A 26021-nucleotide genomic window follows, 5' to 3' on the forward strand; every position below is an offset into this window, starting at 1 on the left:
GTATAACTAGTAAGTAATAGTCCTGTTTTGATGCTGGTGTAATCTCCATTTCTCTGATCCTTAATTATTGCCAACCTCAAAAATTTCCTCCTTTAATTTTCTTCCCTTCAGTATAACAATAAGACAGACCTAAAGGGCTTGCGTAAAACCATTTGCCCTCCCAACATACACACATATGTCTTCTATGTGATATTCGAATGAGATTTATTTAAATAATATGTCCTTAGGGACTTTACCCTGCTTTCCAAATGTGTCCACAGAGGAATTTGGGTGGCTAAGGTTTCCTGGTACGCCAGTGGTAACAGTTTGCAGCAATGTTTTGCAGATCTGCTGATCATCAGAATTATCTGATGAGTTTTTGAAAAATAGTCATGCCTGAGCCAACCAACTCCAGAGTTTTGGCAGAAATCTGTGTTTTTATTGTTGCACTCTCTTAAAAATTAAATTATTAAATTCCAACATAGTTAACACACAGTGTTATATTAGTTTCAGGTGTGCAATATAGTTATTCAACAATTCTATACATTACTCAGTGCTCATCATGATAAGTGTACTCTAATTCCCCATCACTTGTTTCACCCATCCCCCCATCCACTTCCCCTCTAGTAACCATTGTTTGTTCTCTATAGATAAGAGTTAAGAGAAATCTGTGCTTTTAACAATCCATACCCTCCATGGGTTTGATAGCTATTGATGAAGAGGACAGAGCCCTGGCCTATGAGCTTGGAGTTCTGGGCTCTTATCAGTGTCTCTCAGTGATTTGCTTCTTAATTTTAATTAACTTAATGTTTTCTGTGTCAACCTTTGTTTGACTATCAAATAAGGGGAATTGGAATAAATCAGGGGTCCCAAACTGGCTTTTGGTAGGATCCATTTCCAGGCCTATGTGTTTTGTTAACCCCTATGGAGAGGTGATCCTAAAAATACCTCACAAGTGTAATGCAAATGCTGATCAAGTCAACCAGACACTGGCCATGGTGCTGAAACAGGATCCTCCAGGTGACCTGTTGTTTATATGTTAACCCTTTAGTCGCTGGATGATGGAGCAGGCTGACATTCTGGGGCAGGCAAAGAGTGCCAGGGTAGTGGTGGGAGTCATTTGGAGGGCCTGCTGTAATGACTGCTTACCAATTTAAATGTAAAGGGACAAACATTATATGGTCTCATTCATTTGGGGAATATAAAAAATAGTGAAAGGGAATAAAGGGGAAAGGAGAAAAAATGAGTGGGAAATATCAGAAAGGGAGACAGAACACGAGCGACCCCTAACTCTGGGAAATGAACTAGGGGTGGTGGAAGGGGAGGAGGGCAGGGGGTGGGGGTGACTGGGTAGTGGGCACTGAGGTGGGCGCTTGATGGCATGAGCACTGGGTGTTATTCTGTATGTTGACAAATTGAACACCGATAAAAATAAATTTATTATTAAAAAATATATAAATAAAAAAATTTAAAAAAAAAGTAAAGATGTCACTACTTTAACAACCCTTACAGCACAGCAGGTGAGTTCTAGATGACTACTAAATGTGCAGTAATTTTGTTCTTTTTTATCATTATCACTTGGTTTTATTATTGTTAAAATATTAAATTAATTATTAGTACTTAATTAAGTAGACGGGAAATTTTCATTTATAAACCTGGATATACAGCTTCTTTTGAAAAAAAAAAAATCTGGCCACACTGGATCTGAACTTCTGCCTGGCAACAATTACTTGTGATTGAAAAGCATTGCTGCCTTGAACCCAGCAGGCATTCTCCAGGTCCTGACAGAGCCTGACCAGCTACTTCATTCATTTATCCTCCCTGCTGGCTACTATAGACATTTGATTTTGTGGTTCCTTGTCTAATAAGGTCCTTTCTAGCCTTAAAGCTTGAGGGCTTTTTTATTCTTTTGCTCTCCAATACTATTCCTGAATGAAGTGAAATGGACAGGCAGATAGGAGATGTACTGAAAACTGGACCCTGTAAGAAGTCAGTGATTTTAAAGTGATATTTGAAGCCTATTAAAGTTGATGACATCTCTTTAAGCTATAAATTGCCCCCTGTCAGGAGCTGGGTGAGGCAGGCATTTGGTGCAGATTAATCCCAAGAATGTTTCATTAAAATCTCTGCATAGCCAGCAGTGGGAGGTGACATGCTGACTTGACTTGTACTTTTTCCTGAGGTGACATGCTTGTCCTTTATGCCACAAACTCTATCTACAGCTTCTCCCACTTTCAGCCTCAATTATAGGAATGGCTTGTCGATTTGACTTTAATTCTGAGTTACCTCCTTGAGACAGTGTGCTGGCTGAGGTCAATGCTTTCTGAAGTCTTGTTAAGTGTCTGTCACAGGGCTGACAACCTTGGAGGCTTTCACACTAGAGAGCGAGTCATCTCTGCCTTTGCAGTCCTGACTCAGACAGAAAAACAGGACAGACGTTACCTCTCATCTGGTAGCCTTTCCTCAAAACCTGATTCCCAAGTCTTTTCTCATTTTCCCTAAGTGAAATACAAAGGTCCCAGAACCTGATTTTGTCCAAGAATCAGATGTATTGCTGAATCTTCTCAGTGAAGGGTGGGCTGTGTATTTTACGTTGAATAACAACATTGACAACATCAACAATAATAACGCTTTCTCTCTTTTTCCCCTGAATTATTGACTGAACACCTATTACCAGACACAGTCATGAATAAGTCATCTATACTCATCATAGGCTTACTGCCCTAGGAAAGAGGCTGTCTTAGTTCAGGCTGCCCCAGAGGCAAATACTGAGACAAAGATCCCAATGTCTATTTGGTAGATGCAGGAAACAGAGGTGGGAAGGGAAGGCAGTCAGTAAAGGGCATCCTCTTAAGTCAGATGCCACAGTCAACAGCACAGTGAAGCTTAAACCTGTAGGAAATTGAGAAAATATGTAAAATACACACCTCAGTATTTTCCCTCCCAAGGGGTAAGACAGTTGGGGTATTTACACACCATCTTTAGAGGATCGTTGGTTGAGGACTTCTGCCAGAGGCTATTAATTTCTTGGCATTTCAGCAGGCTACACAGTAGCCTTTGGTTTCCAAGAAAACCTCTCAAGACCTGAGATACAGAAATTGGCTGAACTCCCTAAAATCACAGAATGCAAGGGATATGGGTGGGGCACTGACAATCTGCTATAAAAACAGACATTAATCAAATATTGTACTCTAAAAACTACAGAACACTTATGAAAGAAATTGAGGAAGACACAAAGAGATGTGAAAGCATTCCATGCTCATGGATTGGAAGACTAAATATTATTAGAATGTCTATGCTACCCAGAGCAATCTATACATTCAATGCAATCCCTATCAAAATACCATCAACATTTTTCAAAGAGCTGAAACAAATAATCTTAAAATTTGTATGGAACCAGAAAAGATCCCAAATAGCCAGAGGAATATTGAAAAAGAAAACCAAAACTGGAGGCATCACGATGCTGGACTTCAAGGTTTATTACAAAGCTGTCAGTCATCATGAAGACAGTGTGGTCCTGGCACAAAAACAGACACATAGATCATTGGAACAGAATAGAGAACCCAGAGATGGACCTTCAGTTCTGTGGTCAATTAATGTTCAACAAAGCAGGAAAGAATATCCAATGGAAAAAGGACAGTCTCTGCAAAAAAAATGGTGCTGGGAAAATTGGCCGGCCACGTTAGAAGAATGCAATTGGACCACTTTCTTACACCAGACACAAAGATAAACTCAAAATGGATAAAAGGCCTAAATGTGAGACATGAATCCATCAAAATCCTAGAGGAGAACATAAGCAGCAACCTCTTGGACCTTGGCCCCAGCGTCTTCTTGCTAGATAAGTCTCCGAAGGCAAGAGAAACAAAAGCAAAAATCAACTATTAGGACTTCACCAAGATAAAAAGCTTTTTGGGAAGCTTGTTTGGCTCATTGGTTGAGCATCTGCCTTTGGCTCAGGGAGTGATCCTGGGCTCCTGGGATCGAGTCCTGCATTGGGCTCCCCGCAGGGAGCCTGCTTCTCCCTCTGCCTCTGTCTCTGCCTCTCTCTGTGTCTCTCATGAATAAATAAATAAAATTGTTTTAAAAAAAGATAAAAAGCTTCTGCACAGCAAAAGAAACAGTCAATAAAACTAAAAGACAATCTACAGAATGGGAGATAATATTTGCAAATGTCTTATTAGATAAAGGACTAGTATCCAAGATGTATAAAGAACTCATCAAACTCAATACCCAAAAAAACAAATAATCTGTCAAAAAGGGGGCAGAAGACGTGAACAGGCCTTTCTGCAAAGAAGAAATACAAACGGCTAACAGACGCATGAAAAAAAAATGCTCCACACGTCTCAGCATCAGCGAAATACAAATCAAACCCACGATGAGATACCACCTCACACCAGCGACGATTAACAAGCCAAGAAACAAAAAATGTTGGTGAGGACATGGAGAAAGGGGAACCTCTTACACTGCTGGTGGGAATGTGACCTGGTGCAGCCACTCTGGAAAACTGTGTGAGGGTCCTCAAGAAGTTAGAAATAGATCTGCCCTACGACCCAGCCATTGCACTGCTGGGGATTTACCCCAAAGATACAGGTGTAGTGATCCAGAAGGGCACCTGCACCCCAATGTTTATAGCAGCGATGTCCACAATAGCCAAACTACAGAAAGAGCCCAGATGTCCACTGATATATGAGTGGATAAAGAATATGTTATATATATATTGTGTGTGTGTGTGTGTGTGTGTGAGTAATGGAATATTACTCAGCCATCAGAAAGGATGAATACTTACCATTTACATCAGTGTAGTTGGAACTGGAAGGTATTATGCTGAGCAAAATTAGAGGAAAATCAGAGAAAGACACTTATAGGTTTCACTCACATGTGGAATTTAAGAAACAGAGGATCATAGGGGAAGGGAGAGAAAAATAAGATTAAATCAAAGAGAGAGTCAAAGCATAAGAGACTCTTAGCTATAGGAAAGAAACTGAGGGTTGTCGGAGGGGAGACGGTGAAGGGATGGGGTACCTGGTTGATGGGCACTAAGGCACTAAGGTGGGGGCATGTGATGTGATGAGCACTGGGGGTTATATGCAACTGATGAAGTATTGAACTCTACAGCTGAAACTAATGTACTATATGTTGGGTAATTGAATTTAAATTAAAAAAATTAACTCAGGAAAATGCACAAAATGGTTACTGTGATAAGGATTTTAAGGAGAGATGCATTTGTTAGAAATCCGTCCTGGTCAGGTTTATTTGAATAAAAGCTTTATAAAATAAATAAATTAATTAATTAATTAATTAATTAATTAATTAAAAGCTTTATATATGTAACTTATTGGATCTTTTAAAGCTCCATGAGATTGAATAACTTGCCAGTCAGGGGCAGAACCAAGACTGGAACCTCGAAGAGGGAGGAAATCATCCTTTTTCCCTCTGCTTTTTCATGAACTCTTAGAGCAGGTCTCTAACCCTCAAATGCCTCGGGAGCTAATAGAAATATTTGGCCACAATTCCAAGGATTTTTATTTCATGAGCTGGACACAATTTTTCCATGACTAATTATGCACCAGGCTCCAATGTTGTTGTTATATAACCATCTGCAACAAAAATACTCAGTAACAACGCATCCAAAAAATTATAGTGCCAAAGAATTAGGACCAAATGGAATGTCATGTTTCATAGTGAAAACAAATCCCTCTCTGGACATGGACATCTCGGGAGAATAAATATTTGGTTTTGGATGTTACCCAAAACTGGGTAACTTAATGGACATAAAGGAGATACTTATAGATTTTTTTCCTGGATAAACAATGATCAGATAACAGTTCATTAGATGTCTCAGCCCTGGGGGAGGGCAGCTTGAAGAGAACCAAGGTCATTCGTGGCCACTTGTCTATAAACAGACACCAGCTTAGTTGTGTTCCTGTTGCACAGCTGGTTTTAAAATCAGTGGCTAAAAGAAAAATTAAAATAAAATAAAATAAAATAAAATAAAATAAAATAAAATAATAAAATAAAATCAGTGGCTAATTAGCAAGTGTGTAGAGTGTCTCAGTAGAGTGTCCAAGTTTTTCTTTAAAGTAACATCATTTTCACCCGGGGTGGTACTGAGAACTTTGAAATTAGCATCAAATGCTCTTAATTTGCAATGTTTTTGTTTGAAAATAGCAAGAAATTATGACTAATCTTTGACAAGTTGAATCCTTCATTCAGCTGTTTATATATTTTTAGCAGTGCATGGAATAGGCTTGTAAATGGCTCCCCCATTTGTAGCCTGTATGGATTTCTCACTTCCCCTAAAAGTCTAAAAAGGAGACTTTTTTTAGTCTTAAGTCTTTAGTCCTCTTTTTTTTTTTTTTTTTTTTTTTAGTCTCCCTAAAAGGGAGACTTCTCTTCTCTTTCTCCTTCTCTGCCTCCCCCATTTCCCTCCCTTCTCTTTTCCTCCACATCCACTGAGCATCTACTATGATCCAGGTACTGGGTCCCAGGAATACAATGACAAATCCTTCCTTTGTTAGAGTTTTCAGTCTGGTGGGGGGGAAGGGGGGAGATAAGTGCACAGATAATGATGTATGATGGGATGAATGCTATGAAAGCAGGACAAGATAGTGCAGGCCTAAGGCTAGGGTAGCATTTTAGGAGGCTCCCTTTGGCTGTGATAGAGAGTATGGACAGCAGAAGGAAAAGGTGAGGGACACCTGGGTGGCTCAGTGGGTTAAGTGTCTATCTTCAGCTCAGCTTATGATCCCAGGGTCCTGGGATTGAGTCTGACATCAGGCTCTCTGCTAAGCAGAGAAGCGAAGCTTCTTTCTCTGCTCTGCCTGCCTCTCCCCTGCATGTGCTCTCTCTCTGACAAATGAATAAATAAAATATTCTAAAAAAAGAAGGAGATGGGATCCCTGGGTGGCTCAGCGGTTTAGCACCTGCCTTTGGCCCAGGGCTTGATCCTGGAGTCTCAGGATCGAGTCCCACGTCAGGCTCCCGGCATGGAGCCTGCTTCTCCCTCTGCCTGTGTCTCTGCCTCTCTCTCTGTGTGTGTCTCTCATGAATAAATAAATAAAATCCATAAATAAATAAATAAATAAATAAATAAATAAATAAATAAATAAATAAAAAATAATGAGGCTTAGAAAGCCTGATGTGGTGATGCTGGTGTGAATTGATGGCAATGGTAATGGAGATAAAAGAGAGATCAAAGAGAAGTTTAGAAAGCAGAATCAGCCTGTGTGTGTGTGTCTTAGGGTAAGGAGGGGGATGGGTGCTACGTTTCAACTGAGATCTGGGACCCAGGAGGAAAAGCCGGTATGATTAGAAGGAAAGGTGATGAGTTAGGTCCTGGGAATACATGAGTTCTGACTTTCTTACTAAGCTTCAGGAAAGCCCCTCGATCTCCAGGAACTTTATTTTCCAGATTATCTGTGAAGTAGAAATGGGAATAGAATAGTACCTACATTCTATGAGGATTAGATTTTCACTTTATGTGAGAATGCTACACAAACTGGCATCGTTCTCCAGGTATGGATTGTTCTCCAGGGGTATGGATTGTTCTCCACGTGTATGGATTGTTCTCCAGGGGTATGGATTGTTCTCCAGGGGTATGGACTGTTCTCCAGGGGTATGGACTGTTCTCCAGGGGTATGGACTGTTCTCCAGGGGTATGGATTGCTCTCCAGGGGTATGGACTGTTCTCCAGGGGTATGGATTGTTCTCCAGGGGTATGGACTATTCTCCAGGGGTATGGACTGTTGTCCAGGGGTATGGATTGTTCTCCAGGGGTATGGATTGTTCTCCAGGTGTGGAGGATTACTTTTATTACAGTGTCATCTCCAGCCTGTTCAATGCAGAGAATAAGTCAGGAGACAAGAATGTGAGTCTAGTCTTTGCCTCTTGCTAGTAGTTGTGTATCATTGCAGTAAGACATGGTCCATTGGGGAGATTAATTTATTCCCTTGCCACCACCTTGCCCCCATCTGCATAATGAATGTTCTGGCAATTTATGGCCTGAGTATGGCTTGAGAATATATTACGTTAGAATCACACAGTTTAAAAGAGCAATTTAGTTGGCAACAGTCAAAGACCAATTTCACATAAAATCTTTCATCTTGAACCACCATTCCCACGTGCAGTGGTCAGCTGACACTCAGTGGAGGCTGCTCATGGAGGCAGGGTCTCCAAGTGCAGCCTGGGACCCACTATTCCCCTCCATGTCGGGTCCCTGACATTGAATGCTATTGGTCATTTTTCTTTCTTTTTTTTTTTTATTGGTCATTTTTCATTGTACATCTGCTGCTACTCTTTTCACTCCTGACCCTTTTACTGTTCCCATCTTGGCTTTGCGTGTTTTGGGATTTGTGATCCCCTAAATACATGGTCTTGTCTTAAGTCACATCAATCTTTTAAATTCTGCAATTCTGTCTCTAAATATCCTACAGCTGGCTTCCTACAGACTTTGAATCTCTGACAATGGTTCCTATGCCATGTTTCTGGAGTGAATGACTGCTTTTTGATGATGCTCCCTCAAAAGCCACCTGTTCCACTTATCTAGGTGGCTAGATTAAATCATAGAATAAAGAGGAATACACCAGACAGGTGCATCACTTAGATTATCCTTTCTTTTTAAACCAACGAGCTCTAATTCAACCTGGCTTTGGTGGAAGAAGGAATTTATTGAGTTCCATGATGGCCAAAAAGACTAGTCAGTTGAACTCTTGATCCAGAGGCTCAAAAAATGTCACTGGACTCAGTTTCTCTCCATTTCCTGGCCATTCTTTTCCATTTCAGCTGCATGATCAAATTCCATTAATGGCAAGATGGCTACGAGGGGCTCAAACCCCTCATTATTTAAGGTTCAAGTCTTGTGGAAAAGAGAGTGTGCTTTTCTTCCTAAAAGGCACACTAAATGCTTATTTTCTCTCTCTGGCCCTGACTGAGCCATGTGTCTGTCCTTCAGCCAGTTGCTGGGGCCAGGGGAATGTGATGCTCTGGCTGGTCAGTCCTATGTCCCATGCCTTCTCCGACAGCCACAAGTGTTGTCAATTCCCTCTGACATTCATGGACTGAGGAAGGGAAGGGGGTATTTCCTACAGAAAATTTTTGGCAGAATTATCCAAAGAAGGGAGAATGGGTGCTATATGGATGTTGTCTATCAAAAACAATATATGTCCTTTCACTGTATATGGGTCTTCTGTCTAGAAAAAAACTGGTCAGAAGGCTCTAAGAACTTAGAAACCACTGTCCTTAAGGGTGAGGGGATCATAGTACTTGAATCACTAACAGTGGAGTAAGTTATTCTTAATGGATAAAAAATTATTAAAAATTTAGTAAGCCATTTTCAAGCAGCACAGCACCACATGAACTGTTTGATATTAGAAAAACTGAGATATTTTTAACGTTTCATTTCTCAGCAGGTTGTTTATAGTAAACAATTTAGGTTTTACAGCCATATACTATCTTTATCACATAGTCTGCTTTTCTCTCAACTACTTAAAAATGTAAAGGCAATTCTTAGCCCTTAGGGCAATACAAAAATAGGCAATGGGCTGGATTTGGTATGCACTCATAGTTACTGGCCACACCTAGATTCTATATGATGTGGATTATTTATTGAACAAAACAGAAAAATGTCTGTTATGAGATCTCAACTCTAGTGTATATTTAATTCTCAGAAAAAAATCTTTACATAGATATCAAATTTAGTACAATTTTAGAAATAAGGGGGGAAAAAAAACAAGTAACTTGTGTCTGAAATCACAAAGCTAGTTAGAGGAACTGCAAAGCTCGGACTCCAAAGATCATGCTTCTAACCCAGTGTCTTACTCCTGTCGCTTGCTATGCCTTTCTCCAGGATGAACCTGGAACATATGGCTTCAAGTCAATTAATTGAGCAAAGATAATGAAGAAACTATTTGTGTGAGGCATTGTCCTAAGTACTGAGGAATTATGGTGAACAAGACATCTGTGATTCTGCATATGGGTTGTTTGATACCTTGGGAGTGAGAGAAATCCCCAGGAAGTTACTTGAAAAGACAAAGAGCCAGGGCTAAACCCTGAGGAACTTTGATAGGTAAAGCTGTATGGAGGAGATAGGGCACCTAAGAGAAAGGGATTGAGAGAACATATAAAGGCCAGGAGAACACAGTTATGGGACCTAGAAAAATGGCAAAAGTTTCTTCTAAAAGGCCATGTGACTGGGGACTAAAATGTAGCCATTGGATTTAGAAACATGGAAGCAAACAATGCCTTGGTAAGAGCTCTTTGGGTGGGGTTGTGATGATGGGGCCAGCTTGGAGTAGATCGAAGAGAGAATGGGAGCGACAGGAGATGGGGGCGATGGTGTAGATATCTCAAATACTTTTTTTTTTTTTTTTTAAGATGGACAGGAAAGCAAAGGAATAGGACAAATGCTGAAGGGGTAGGTGTAGAGGTTTTTGTTTTTGTTTTTTAAATATGGGAGAGGAAAAATAAATAAATAAATAAATAAATAAATAAATAAATAAATAAGGAAGAGGGTGAGCCTGGGTGGCTCAACAGTTGAGCGTCTGCCTTTGGCTCAGGGCATGATCCAAATTCAGGGATTGAGTCCCACATCAGGCTTCCTGCATGGAGCCTGTTTCTCTCTCTGCCTATGTCTCTGCTTCTCTCTGTGTCTCTCATGAATAAATAAATAAAATCTTTTGAAAACAAATATGGGAGAGACTAAAGCATTTTTGGATATTTATGAGATGTATACAAAAAAAAGGGATGACGAAGATGATACAGGATGGGTAGGAAACAATAGAGTCAGTGGGGTACCTTAGAAGGATGAAAGAACTCATGTTCATAGCACAGGTCCAGGAGTGGGCCTTTCATATTTAGGGGGAAGAACTTCTTCCTCAATTGAAAGAGAACAGAAAGAGGAGAGCCACTGAGGCAGCAAGGATTATAGAACTGGTATATGGGAGATGAGAGAATCTCTATCTAGTGACTTCTCTTTTCTCCTGAGAATGACCTATTTCTCTAGAGTCCAGTGTGATTTCTCCTGGGCCCAGAAGTCTGGAAGGACTGTGTTCAGCCTGCACAGGATAAGAGAAGGAGACACTGACTTGAACGCATGCAAATTGTCAACTATTCTTATTCTCTGCTGCAAACAATCCTCCTTATGAGTTTGACAGAAAGAAGCTTTTTTTTTTTAAAGAAAGAAACATGATGTCCAAAGCATGATATGCTCATGTCATAGGCTGACAGCCCTTGGGATGTTTACATTGTTTGTCAGAAGCAGTGAGCCAGGTGTCTAACATCCAAGGTCTTGGCAAAAGAATTCTTAACTGCATGGGTCTCCTTGAGTCAAATCTACAAAATATCTTTAAAGGAATCAAGGTATAGCAAGTACAAAACCTAACCCCCGAGCCAGGCACACGCAGTCTGCACTGGACGGGTCCACCATGCTGCTCACAGCACAATCGGTCTCTGCCACATGGATCACCTCATTGACAGATGAGAAATGAAATATTCCTGATGAGTTCAAAAGTGACTCCTGCTATTGTTAAGACTGGCCTTAGTCCTTGGAAAGTCAAACACAGAAGATTAGTTCCTTATAGTTTTCAGATCATCTCATCTGAACTGTCATTCTGTTAGATATAAAAACAGAAAAAAATATTAAAATTAGTTTTATGCTCCAGTCTGCATTGTTTCTTGATTTTATGGAAGTGCAGGGTACAAAGGACAAAGCTCTGAGGAATTGAAAGAAAGGCTTTAGCCATGTGGGTCATAAAGTCCTAAAGTTAGAGATGACCTCAGAGATCCTTGATTGAACTTTTTCTTGATACAAGAAAAAATAAGTGAATAAAGGGGAAAGGAGAAAAAGTAAGTGGGAAATATTAGAAAGGGAGACAGAACATGAAAGACTCCTAACTCTGGGAAATGAATTAGGGGGGGTGGATAGGGAGGTGGGCGGGGGGTGGGGGTGACTGTGTGACAGGCACTGAGGGGAGCACTTGATGGGATGAGCACTGGGGGTTATTCTGTATGTTGACAAATTGAACACCAATAAAAAATAAATTTATTTAAAAAAAAAGAATCCCCTCTTGATCAGTCTCAACACAAGGCCAGTCATCCTAGCCTGCGTGTATCGGTGATGGGGCATTCATACTGCTGTGGTCTCTATTTCCAGTTTCAGAGAGTTTTGGTGATGATGGAATTCTTCATGTAGAGTAACTTCAGTTTTCCTGTAACTAATTCTGTGCTGCTAAGTTATGTGGAATAAACTGTATAACCCTGATACAGAATTTATATTCTTATATTGGAAACAAGATATCTTGGCCTTCATGCAGTATAGCATAGCAATTGGGAGCATATGGCTGTGAATCATTCAGAACCTGAGTTTGAATTGCATCACAGCTTTTATGGGTGGCATGACTTTAGGCAATTTATTTCTTCTCTTAGAATATGAATTTCACGCCTATAAAATGGCATAAGTCTACTGCCTGCCTTATAAGGCTGTTGTATGGCTTGAGTTTATAATGAACATAAAGGTCATAATACAGTGCTCTGAAGTCCAACACTCCATCTGCCATAATATATCCACCATTTTTCTGTGGAGTGACCTTGGTGCATCTGCTTCCTGAAGAGATGTGATGCACCTCACGAGGTTGTTGGGAGGTTAGATGTAAACTGCTTAGATCCATGCTTGGCCCATAGTAAGTAATCAATAAATATTTCACATTTGTTGATAATTGATCCACTAATTAGATTGATTATGAGTCAACTAATAATTCATAGTAATTAATGTCATATCATTATTTACAGAATGCTGGTACTTAGTTCTTATGTCTTTGACTAGATATTCAGCAGGTATGATATTTGTATTAATTTCTTATATAGCAATAGATAACTGAATATAGTATCCCAATTGGCCTTCCCATACCTACTCTTGTTGTCCTTTGCACTATAGCCAAAATCTGCTGATTTACTAACATATAAATCTGATTATTGCTTAAACTATTTATTTTTTTAAAGATTTTATTTATTTAGATTTTGTTTATTTATTCATTAGAGACAGAGACAGAGGCAGGGAGAGAAGCAGGCTCCTTGCAGGGAGCCCGATGTGGGACTTGATCCCAGGACCCAGGAATCCCCTCCCAGCCAAAGGCAGACGTTTAACCTCCTGAGCCACCCAGGAGCCCTGCTTAAACTCTTTCCATGACTTTCCATTGCCTCATTATAAAGTCCAGTGTTCCCAACATTTGCTCAAAGAACTCTTCTGATCGACTCTCCAGCCTCATCTCCCACCATTTCTCTCTTTGATCTCTGTGCTCCACCTAGCAATTCTTTTCAGTTCCTTCTGACCCCATGCTCATTCTCACTTCCAGGCTTTTGCACTTATTATGTCTCCTGCTAGAAGCTTCCTTTCTCCTTACCCTTTACCTGGCTACCTTGCAGTCATCCTCTGTGTTTAACTTAATTATCACTCCTTATTCCTCAAAAAGTTAAAAATACAACTGCCCTATGACCCAGCAATTGCATTACTTAGTATTTATCCAAAGATACAAACAGTGATTTGAAGGGGCACCTGCATCCCAATGTTTATAGCAACAATGTCCACAACAGCCAAACTGTGAAAAGAGCCCAGATGTCCATCAACAGATGAATGGATAAAAAAGATGTGATATATATACCATGGCATATTACTCAGCCACCAAAGAGAATGGAATCTTGGATTTGCAACACTGTGGATGGAACTAGAGGGTATTATGCTGAGCAAAATAAGTCAGTCAGAGAAAGACAAATACCATCTGATCTCACTCATATGTGGAATTTAAGAAACAAAACAGATGAAAATAGGGGAAGGGAAGGAAAAATAAAATGAGATAAAAACAGAGAGGAAGACAAACCATAAGACTCTTAACTATAGGAAACAGAGTTGCTGGAGGGGAGGTGGGTGGGGGCGACGGGGTACCCGGGTGATGGTCATTAAGGAGGGCACTTGGTGTTATATGCAACTGATGAAACACTAAATTCTATCCCTGAAACTGATAATACACTAACCTAAACTAGATATTAATAAAAAATTTATAAGAATTATCACTCCTTAAGGAAATCTTTCTTTTCTGACACAATCCTATGGGCTAGGTTAACAGCTGCTCTTCTCACTTTCATAGCACCCTATGATTTCTCTATTATAACACTGATTTTAGTATGAAGATTTTTAAAATTTACCTTTTATTCTTGCTCAGTTGAAGGTCTGTGATGTCTCTCTTGTTTGCTTCTTGCTCTTCTACAGTACCTAGCACAGGGCAGGAACATAGGAGGGACTCATTGGACAGCTGTTGAAAGAGTAAAGGAAAATTCAGCTTCTTCCCAAGGGATAATTGGCTGTTCAAGTAGTTTATGGACACTTCAAACTCAACGTATCCTACACTGATGGAGACCTGAGCCTTCAAGTCTCTGTTGGCCAGGCCCATCTATGACTTCATCTCTTTTAACTACAGGGAGCTGTAGTTTGTAGGTAAAGTAGTATTGGAAACAAGACTGGATAATTTGGATAGAAGAAAAATGGTGCCCTGGGGAGCCTGAGTGGCTCACTTGGTCGAGCAGACGACTCTTGGCCTCAGCTCAGGTTGTGACCTCAGGGTCATGAGATTGAGCCCCATGTCAGGCTCCATACTATGCATGGAGTCTGCTTGTCCCTCTCCTTCCCTTCTGTCCCTCCCCCTCTCCATGGATAAATGGATAATATCTTAATAAAAAAAAAAAAGGAAAAAAAAATGATGCTCCTTTCCTGTGGAGTGTTGGATGTTGTTTGGGGAGAATGTCAGGGACCAGTAATCTTTGTCCATTTTACCACCACCAAGAAGGGACTCTTCATTTCTACAACATTCCAGGCCCATTGAGGCAGAGGATGCCAAAAGAGACTATCTGAACAGAAGTTCAGTTTCAACAAATGCCTTCCTTTCCTCAGAATTTTTGGTTTCATGAGAGGTTGGTCTTAGTCATGGCTTATGTGGAGGACTTGGGAGATATGAAATAGTGTCAGTTCTGAAGTTAATCTGAAGTTAATCTAAAGTTAATCTTCCAACAAAATTCTACAAGCAAGTCATGGAGGCCAGCATTTATAGACCAGAATGAACAATTTCCACAATATGTGACACTTAATGAAGATTGCTAGGGACAGTGCAATTGGGATTTTATATGGAGTGTTAATATTTTATGTACTTACAAGAACAGCTGATAATTAGCATACAAGCAGATCCAAAATTGTGTGTGTTGAGGCTGAACCAGGAGATTGCTTATGTGGGAGGCAGGTCATCCTGTGTTGTGCCCTGAATATTTCCCAAATCCAAATAACCCTCATTGTGCAGATGCACTGGACCTGCCACTTGGCCTTGTCTGCGTCATAAAAGAGCCTATGAAACACATTGAAGAGATGGCACAATGTTGTAGACGTGCTGCATAGGCATGGGCAGGATGAGGGGGAGGGACAGCCACTACTGATCAGGTTATGGAGGAGAGCTGGCCTCTGACATGGTCTACAATTTCTGGTAATTAGAGGATATGTGGAGTGTTGATCAACTTTGTCTTTTTGAGTAAAATCTAGATGTGTGGGCCTCGTGCCCAGAAAATACAGCTGGTCTCAATAAAATATAGAACAGTTTCCTGTTAACATGGACAACCTGCAGTTGAGTATGCAGACATAATCTTAATAATGATAATTTCAGTTTCTATTCCACCCATCTATTATTCATTCATTCATTCAATATTAGATATTTACTAAATATTAAAATAGCACATGATAATTAAACTCAGCCTAGGCTACGTTAATGCTACAGTGAAAAAATGGCCCCTAAAATTTCAGTTCATTTTAAGTTCATGTCCATCATGGGCTGGCTGTAGCTCTCCTGCATCATCTTCGTTTCAGGACCAAGGTAGAAAGAGCAGCTTTTATCCGAGACGTGCTGGCTTCATGCACGATGACACTGCATGCGATGACCCTCCAAGTTCTGTTGGAAGTGGCTCCTGTCGGATCACTAGCCTAAGCAAATCACGATGCCCCAGGTGTCAGTGGAGCGAGATGCACAATCCTCCTAGACTTCCCTCTCTGTGGTAGCCGAAGCACGGATATTTTGAACAAACAATAACATTTACATTAGTGTGAGCGGCATGAGCTTGGACAAAGGAGTCCCAATGGCAGAAAGATTAGTTTTGATGAGTGGTTTGGCTTATTTCACAAGGAGACGCCGTGGATTGTGAAGAACTTAAATGAATCTGCAAAGAAGTGCATGTTATCAGACGCATTGCCCTGAATTTTTTTGGCCAAAATAACAGTTACTCCGGGCTCGGACTACTCCCAGCACTGATTTCCAGGGTTTACACAGACTGGGTTTTGTAGAAACACAAATATTCTGAGTTCATTAGTGCACAGAGGCAGATGGGGAGCCAAAAACTTTTGAAAACAACTTTTTTTTCTGAGACTTCCAAGTCCGACGCTGAGTTTGCTACTCTCCCAGGATCATATCTTTTGACTTCACTTATGCAAAGTTTTCATACTTGCAAGCAACTCACTACTAAAGGAAGTAAAGCCATGAATTCTTATACTACCGGGTTTAATTAAAGTAGTTCATTGCTGATATCCAGTGTAAAACTGGCCAACTTTATTAGCCATCCTACAGAAAAAGTGATACTGCACTTTTTTTTAATAGAATGAGTGGGATTTTATTTATACTTCATGTAAAACAAAGTAGCCAGCATAATCAGACAGTAATTTGTTATTTCCAATGTAAACATTTTAGGAGCAGTAGTATCAAAAGTGAGCGCTAATTAGAGAGCTGTTAGAGAAAATATATAAGTGGTAACAGATTGACAAGCTACACCAAACAGCAGGCTATTTATAGCTCCTTGCTGTTTCTAAATTCTATTTTGTTTAACAGTCTTTGGACAACGCATATGAGGGGAAAGCTTCACGACTTGATTTGCAGTTTAATTTCTGTAAATACAACTAAACCTTGCAGACATGATTGCAATGCAGCTAGCTGTGATAATTAAAAAAGTATTATTAACTAGATGACTTTCTGACTGTGTCATTTGAGATTCTAATATCTTTTGTGCCCCGTCTCCCCAAAGAGAGGATAAATCCAAGCATTATTTAATTATGGTTTTTTACAATAAAGGGCACTTTAATCAGCAACCTCTCAGGAGCTCTTGCCTTGTAGTCATTTATTCAAACAATGAAAAAGTCAAGAAATATTTATGTGCGAGAGGAGGGGTGGTGAGTCACAGGCACTCACTTAGACCGCTGTTGACACTGTGGACGCTTGACCTCTAGTTTCATTAGCAAAACTGAAAATGATTTGCTGACAACTATATAGACTTCTGGATTTCTTAGCAAAAATAAGAAAAAAAAATAGCCCCTATTGGGAAAGGAGAGATGACTTATAATGTGTAATAGTTAATCTCCTCTCCCATGGTTATCTCTTATGAAAACAACCGCCAGGATCCATTAAGTGGCGGAGAGAAGTGAATGTGTGTAAAAAGGGAGAAAGTCAGGTTTGCTAATCGCTTTTTTTAAAAATTGAGAAATGTCTGTTCATGTCTTCTGCTCATTTCTTGACTACTTTTTTTTTTTTTTTTTTTTTTTTTGGTGTTGAGTTTGATAAGTTCCCAATAGATTTTGGATACTAGCCTTTTATCTGATGTGCCATTTGCAAATATCTTCTCCTATTCAATAGGTTGTTTTCTAGTTTTGTTTACTGTCTCTTTTGCTGTGCACAAGTTTTTATCCTGATGAAGTCCCAGTAGTTCATTTTTGCTTTTGTTTCTCTTGCCTTTGGAGACGTGTCTAGCAAGAAGCTGCTGAGCTCAAGGTCAAAGAGATTGCTGCCTATGCTCTCCTCTAGGATTCTGATGGATTTCTGTCTCACATTTAGGTCTTTCATCCATTTATATTTGTGTATTGTATAATAAAGCCAGCCTACCTTAATTCTCATTCTCTGCATGTGGCTACCCAATTTCCTCAACAGCATTGTTGAAGAGACTGTCTTTTGTCCATTGGATATTTTTTTCTGCTTTGTCGAAGACTAGTTGACCGTAGAGCTAACGGTCCATTTCTGGGTTCTCTATTCTGTTCCATTGGTCAATGTATTTGTTTTTGTGCCAGGACATTACATGTCCATCGACGGATGAATGGATAGAGAAGATGTGGCATATATATATATACAAATATATATATTCGTTGCTGATATCCAGTGTAAAATTGGCAAACTTCATTCACCATCCTATAGAAAAAGTGATGACTGTACATATATATATGTAATATATATATAATATATATATATATATATTACTCAGCCATCAAAAAGAATGAAACCTTACCATTTACAGTGATATGGACGAAACTAGAAGGTATTATGCCAAGCAAAATAAGTCAGTTAGAGAAAGACAGATACCAGATGATTTCACTCATACGTGGAACTTAAGAAACACAATAAATGAACATAGGGGATGGGAAGGAATAATAAAATAAAATGAAAACAGAGAAAGAGGCAAACCATAGGAGATTTAAAGACTCTTAACTATAGGAAACAGACTGAGGGTTGCTGGAAGGGAGCGGGTGGGGGGATGGGGTAATTCAGCGATGGTCATTAAGGAGGGATCTTGATGTGATCAGCACCAGGTGTGTTATATGCAACTGAGGAATCACTAAATTCTCCTGAAACTAACAATACAGTTACCCAAATTGAATTTAAATAAAAAATAATTTAAAAATTGAGATAAAATTCACACAACCATTCCACCATTCACCATTGTAATCATTTTTAATTGCAAAATTCAGTGACTATTAGAACATTCACAGTGTTGTGATACTATCACCACTACCTAATTCCAGAATATTTTCATTACTCAAAAAAGAAACCACATCCCCATAGGTACTGCTCCCCGTTTATCCCTCCTCAAGCTCTGGCAACCACTAATCAGTTTTGTGTCTCTATGGATTTGCCTATTCTAGACATTTCATGTATAAGGAATAATAAATATGTGGCTTTTTATATCTGACTTCTCTCACCTACTGGGTTTTCAAGGATGATCCAAGTTGTGAGATGTATCAGATTTTAATTCCTTGTAATGTTTGAATGGTGTTCCATTGTATGGAAATATCAAAATTTGGTTATCCATTCATCAATTAACAGACATGTGGATTGCTTCCCTATATTAATTTTACATTTTTAATTTTTTAATTACATTTAATTACATTTTTAATTTTTTTAAAGTTGCTATTCAATTCCAGTTAGTTAACGCACAGTGTAATATTAGTTTCAGGTACAATATAGCAATTTAACATTTCCATACAATACCTGGTGCATCAGAAGTGCATTTCTTAATTCTCATTACCTATCTAACCCCATCCTCCTGCCCACCTGCCCACTGGTAACCATTAGTTTGTCTCTATAATTAAGAGCCTGCTTCTTAATTTGCCTCTCTCTTTTCTATCTCTCTTTCCTCATTTGTTTTGTTTCTTCAGTTTCACATAAGGGTGAAATCGTATGGTATTTTTATTTTTCTAACTTGTTTTGCTTGACATAATCCTCTTTAGCTCCATCCATATCATTACAAATGGTGAGAATTATTCTTTTTTATGGATGAGTAATATATTGTGATAAAATATTTCTATCTCTATCTCCATCATCTATATCTATACCCATTCTTCTTTATTCTTTCATCAGTCCATGGACATTTGGGCTCTTTCCATAACTTATCTATTGTGATAGTGCTGCTATAACCGCTGGGGTGCATGCTTTGAATTAGCATTTTTGTATTCTTTAGGTAAATACTAGTAGTGTGATTGCTAGATCTCAAGGTAGTGCTGTTTTTAACTTTTTAAGGCACCTCCATGCTGTTTGCCAGAGTGGCTGCCCCAGTTTGCATTCCTACCAACAGGGCAAGAGGTTCCACTATCTCCACACCCTCTCCCACCCCTGTTGTTTCTTGTGTTGTTGATTTTATCCAGTCTGATAGGTACGAAGTGATATCTCATTGTATTTTCTATTTGCATTTTGCTGATGATGAGTGATGTTGAGCATCTTTTCATGTGTCCTTTGGCCATCTGGATGTCTTCTTTGGAAAAAAATGTCTATTCATGCCTTCTGCCCATTTTTCATTTGGATTCTTTGCCTTTTGAGTATTGAGTTTTATAAGTTTTATAATTTCTTTATATACTTTATATACTTTGGATATTAGCCTTTACCAGATACATTTATAGATATTTACAAATATCTTCTCCCATTCTGTAAGTTGCCTTGTAGTTTTGTTGATTTTTCCCCTTCAATGTACAGAAACTATTTATTTTGATTAAGTCTTATTATTTTTGCTTATGTTTATCTTACCTCAGGAGAAATATCAAAAAAAAAAAAAGAAGCTGGTATGTTTGATGTCAAAGAGGTCACTTCAGGTTTCACATTTAGGATGTTCATCCATTTTTAATTGATTGTTGTGTATGGTGTAAGAAAGTGATCCAGTTTCATTCTTCTGCATGTGGTTGCCCAGTTTTCCCACTACCATTTGTTGAAGAGACTGTCTTTTTTCCATTGGATATTCTTTCCTGCTTTGTCAAAGATTAATTGACCATAGAGTTGTGGGTTCATTTCTGGGTTTTCTATTCTGTTCCACTGATCTATGTGTCTGATTTGTGTCAGTGCCATACTATCTTGATGATCACAGCTCTGTAACACAGCTTGAAGTCCCAAATCATGATGCCTCCAGCTTTGTTTTATTTTTTTCAGGATTTCTTTGGCTATGCAGGGTCTTTTCTAGTTCCATACAAATTTTGGGATTGTTTGCTCTAGCTCTGTGAAAAATGCTGGTGGTATTTTGATAGGGATGGCATTAAATGTGTAGATTGCTTTGGGTAGTATTGACATTTTAACAATATTTGTTCCTCCAATCCATGAGTCTTTCCATTTCTTTGCATCTTCCTCAATTTACTTCAGAAATGTCTTACAGTTTTCAGAGTACAGATCTCTTACCTCTTTGGTTAGGTGCATTCCTAGGTATCTTACTGTTTTGGTTTCATTGCAAATGGGATCAATTCCTTGATTTCTTTTTCTGTTGCTTCATTATCAATGAACATTAACATTAACAATGAGCAACAGATTTCTGCACATTGATTTCGTATCTGTGACTTTGCTGAATTCTTATATTAGTTCCAGCAATTTTTTTTGGTGGGGTCTTTTGGGTTTTCTACATAGAGTATCCTGTCATCTGCAAATAGTGAAAGTCTGACTTCTTCCTTGCTGATTTTGGATACCTTTTATTTTTTCATAGTCTGGTTGCTGAAGCTAAGGCTTCCAGAACTATGTTAAATAGTAATGGTGAGAGTAGACATTCCTGTCTTGTTCCCAACCATAGGGGAAAGGCTGTCAGATTTTCCCCATTGAGGATATGGGTCTTTCATCTATGGCTTTATAATGTTGAAGTATGTCCCATCTATCCCTACTTTGTTGAGGGTTTTTTTTAATATATATATCAAGAGTGGATGCTGTATTTTGTCAAGTGCTATTTTTGCATCTATTGAGAGGATTATATGGTCCATATCCTTTCTTTTATTAATGAGGTGTATCACATGGATTGATTTGCAAATATTGAGCCCCTCCAATAGCCCAGGAATAAGTCCCACTTGATCCTGATGAATAATTCTTTTAATGTACTCTTGGAATTAATTTGCTAGTATCTTGCTGGCAGTTTTGCATTCATGTTCATCAGAGATATTGGTCTATAATTCTGCTTTTTAGTGGGTTCTTTGGCTTTGGAATCAAGGTAATACTGACCTTATAGAATGAGTTTGGAAGTTTTCCTTCCATTTCTATTTTTTGGAACAGTTGGAGAAGAATAGGTATTAACTTTTCTCTAAATGTCTGGTAGAAAACCCCTGGGAAACTGTCTGGCCTGGACTTCTGTTTGTTGGGAGATTTTTTATTACTGATTCAATTTCTTTGCCAGTTATGGGTCTGTTCAAATTTTCTATTTCTTCCTGTTTCTGTTTTGGTAAGTTGCAGGTTTCTAGGAATTTGTCCATTTCTTCCAGGCTGCCCAGTTCATTGGCATGTAATTTTTCATAATATTCTCTTATAATATTTTCCTATATTCTCCATAGTGTTGATTGTAATCTCTCCTCTTTCATTCATGATTTTATTTTTTTGGATTCTTTCTCTCTCTGGTTTTTTTTTTTTTTTTTTTTGATAAGTCTGGCTTGGCATTTATCAACCTTATTTTTTCTCTAAAAGAATCAGCTCTTAGTTTCATTGATCTGTTCAACCATGTTTTATTTGTTTCAAATCATTTATTTCTGCTCTGCTCTTTATTATTTCCTTTTATTAATTAACTTATTAATTGCTGGCTTTAGGTTTATTTGCTGTTTCTTTTCTAGAACTTTTAGGTATAAGATTTAGTTGTGTATTTGAGACTTTTCTTCCTTCTTGAGGTAGGCCTGTATTGAATATACTTCCCTCTTAAGACTGCCTTTGCTGAATCCCATAGACTGTCATGTTTTCATTTTCATTTACTTCACATATTTTTTAGTTTTTTCTTTAATTTCCTGGTTAACTCATTCCTTATTTAGTAGAAGGTTCTTTAACCTGCATGTATTGTGGTCTTTCCAAAGTTTTTCTCATGCGTGACTTCAAGTTGCATAGCATTGTGGTCTGAGAATATCTTGGAATGATCTTGATCATTTTGTAATTGTTGAGGGCTGATTTGTGACCCAGTATGTGAAATATTCTGGAGAGTGTCCCATGTGCACTCGAAAAGAATGTGTATTCTGCTGCCTTAGGAGGAAATGTTCTAATATATCTGTTAAGTCCAACCCATCCAGGGTGTCATTCAAAGCTATTGTTTCCTTGTTGATTTTCTGCTTAGATGTTCTGTCCATAATGGTAAGTGTTGTGCTGAAGTCTCCTACTATTATTATATTATTATCAATGAGTTTCTTTATGTTGGTTATTGGTTTATATATTTGGGCATTCCCAGTTAGAGGCATACCTATTTACAACTGTTAGATCTTCTTGATGGATAGACCCCTTAATTATGACATAATGCTCTTCTTTGTCTCTTGTTACAGTTTTTTGTTTAAAATCTGGTTTGTCTGATATAAGTACGGCTGCTCCAGCTTTCTTGTCACATTCATTAGCGTGATAGATGGTTCTCCATCCCCTCACTTTCAATCTGCAGGTTTCATTAGGTCTAAAATGAGTCTCTTGTAAGCAGCATATAGATATGTCTTGCTATTTATTCATTCTGGTACCCTATGTCTTTGATTGGAGCATTTGGTCCATTTACATTCAGAGTGATTATTGATATGGTATTGATATGATTATTGATATGCCATTGTGTTACCTATAATGTTGCTGTTTCTGATAATGTTCTCTGGTCCCTTCCAGTCTTTGTTGCTTTTGTTCTGCCTTCCTCAAAAAAAGAGTCCTTCAATATTTCTTGCAGGGCTGGTTTAGTAGTCATGAACTCCTTTAGTTTCTGCTTGTCTGGGAAACTCTCTCTCCTTCTATTCTGAATGACAGCCTTTCTGGATAAAATATTCTGGGCTGCATATTTTTCCCATTCAGCATGTTGAATACATCCTGTTATTCTCTTCTGGCATGTCACATTTCTATGGACATATCTGCTGTGAACCTTATTTGCCTTCCTTTGTGCATTAAGGACTTTTTTTTCCCTTGCTGCTTTCAGGATTTTGTGAATTTGACTATAATATGTCCTGGTGACGGCTAGCTTTTGTTGAACTTAATGGGAGTCTTCTGTGCTTCTTGGATTCCAATGTGTGTTTCCTTCCCTAGATTAGGGAAGTTTTCAGCTATGATTTGCTCAATTAAACCTTCTGCCCCTTTTTCTCTCTCTTCATCATCTGGGATCCTATGATACAAATGTTTTTACACTTTAAGGCATCAGAGTTCCCTAAGTTTACACTCATGAACTAATAACTTTCTTTTCCTCTTCTTTTCAGCTTCATTATTTTCCATAATTGTATCATCTTTATCACTGATTCATTCTTCTGCTTCATCAATCCTTATGATCACTGCATCCATTTGATTTTGCATCTCAGTTGTAGCATTGTTAATTTCAGCCTGACTAGTTTTTTGTTCTTTTATCTCTACAGTAAGGGATTCTCTGGTGTCTTCTTTGCTTTTTTCAAGCCCAGGTAGTATTCTTATGATTATAGTTTTAAATTCTGGTTCAGACATCTTACTTATGTATGTTTGATTAAATCCCTGGCCATCAATTCTTCTTGTTTTTTCTTTTGGAATGAATCCTTGTCATTTTGGAGGTCAAAAAAAAGCATACATTAAAAAAATAGTAAAGGAAACAACAAACAATAAAAATAGATAAAAAATAAAAATAATAATAAAAAGGAAGTTAGAACCTAGGTGTGTTTTTGTCTGCTTGTTAAGAGAAACTTGATCCAAAAAATAAATAATAAAAAGATTTTTAAAAATCAAAAAAAATTTTTAAAAATTGCCTTTCCTGTATCCCTCTCCTTCCTAAATCTAAAGAAAGTAGATTCTGTTTCCACTGGAGCTGAAGCTTTGCATCACTCTATGATCACTAGACTTGGTGTGTGTGAGTGGTTTGTTTCCACCTTCTGCAGGATGGGCCTCTTGCTCTGATTCTCCAGTAGGCTTGCCTGCCCTAGTGGAGCTGCATTTGTAAAGACAAGGATGGGGCCTTGGTATAACCAGCTCTGGTCTCCACTTGGTGGTGCTGTTTGTCTCACTGAGTAAGGTCAGTGCTAGTGGGTGAGGAATGAAAATGGCTTTTCCCCACTCTCTTGTCTCCAGAGCAGGGACCTCATACCTAGCACTCCTCAGTAGACCTCACAGATGAGCAATCACCCTTCCTGGGATCCAGAATTCTGTAAACCCCTACCTTCATCCTGTCTGTGTCTGAGCTGCCTGCCAGGTGGCCCAGCACTACTGTATTGTATCTCAGACAAGGCTGTGTTTCAGAACTCCAAACTTCAGAGACCTCTACATTATGGACCCATGCTGATCCTCTGGGGTAGGGCCTCACTGAGCTGTGGTTGGTGTCAGCTTTTCCCAGAAAATGGTTGCATGGCCACGCAGTGGTTCAGAGTTTACTATAAATTGCCACACAATCCCCCTGCTAACGTTTGCTGCCCTCAGCCTGTGTCTTTGTTCCTATGCTGGGTAATGAGGCAGGTCAATGTCACTTGCCAGGTCTTTTGCCCCTGGAGATGCTGTATCACCTCTACCCCACACCCCAAACAGGGGGTCTGTTTCTGTCCATGTGACTCAAGAGATCCTCAGAACATGCTTCCTGCTCCTGAGCCTCCACCCTCCTTCCCCACTGGAGCCTGGCTCAGCTTGCCAGGTGCAACTCTGACAAAGGTGCTGACCTGCAGAACTTCAGACTCAGTGCTCTGCTATTTATAAAAAAAACAAAACAGGGGATCCCTGGGTGGCTCAGTGGTTTAGTGCCTGCCTTTGGCCCAGGGCGCGATCCTGGAGTCCCGGGATCGAGTCCCTCGTCGGGCTCCTGGCACGGAGCCTGCTTCTCCTTCCTCCTGTGTCTCTGCCTCTCTCTCTCTTCCTCTATGTCTATCATAAATAAGTAAATAAATAAATCTTAAAAAAAAAAAAACAAGCAACAAAAAACAAAAAACAAATACTTGTGGTATTTCAACCATCTGCTTTTTCCCAGTCAACTGTTTTGGGTAAGAGTTTTTCTTGTGTAATCCCCTGCACACATTTTTACTCTTTTTTCCTCTTTCTCTCTCCCTTTTTATTTCACTCCTCTCTTTGGGTCCTGGATCCCTCCTTTCCAAACGTCCATGGCCCATCACTCTTTTCTTCCCCAGGCCTACTCTCCACAATTCCTACCTTCTATGAAGTGGTTGTTTTTTCTGCTTGTAGACATGCAGCTTTGTTCTCTCAGTTCTCAGATTGATTTTATGGGTGTTCAGCATGATTTGATATTTATCTAGCTGTGTTTGAGGGAGGAGGCAAGCTTAGAGTAGCCCTACTCCTCCATTATCTTTAACCCTCCTCCAACAG

The 26021-nt window shown here is 39.1% G+C and overlaps 2 long non-coding RNA genes across 6 annotated transcripts in view; one reads left to right on the forward strand and one right to left on the reverse strand.

The window, feature by feature from the left end:
• The window catches only part of LOC111098499, a 37584-nt gene extending 22298 nt beyond the window's left edge, over positions 1–15286 (reverse strand). For all 4 annotated transcript variants that reach the window (XR_005354836.1, XR_005354837.1, XR_005354835.1 and 1 more), the window contains exons 1-2: positions 15173–15286; positions 14173–14279 (exon numbers count right to left, since the gene is read on the reverse strand). This is a non-coding gene — a long non-coding RNA (uncharacterized LOC111098499). The remainder of the gene's footprint in view (positions 1–14172; positions 14280–15172) is intronic.
• LOC119869839 overlaps positions 1–26021 on the forward strand; it is a 60490-nt gene that overhangs the window by 4271 nt on the left and 30198 nt on the right. The gene's annotated exons all lie outside the window — the stretch shown is intronic.

This window comes from Canis lupus, chromosome 1 (genome assembly GCF_011100685.1).
Source record: "Canis lupus familiaris isolate Mischka breed German Shepherd chromosome 1, alternate assembly UU_Cfam_GSD_1.0, whole genome shotgun sequence".
NCBI lineage: Eukaryota > Metazoa > Chordata > Mammalia > Carnivora > Canidae > Canis > Canis lupus.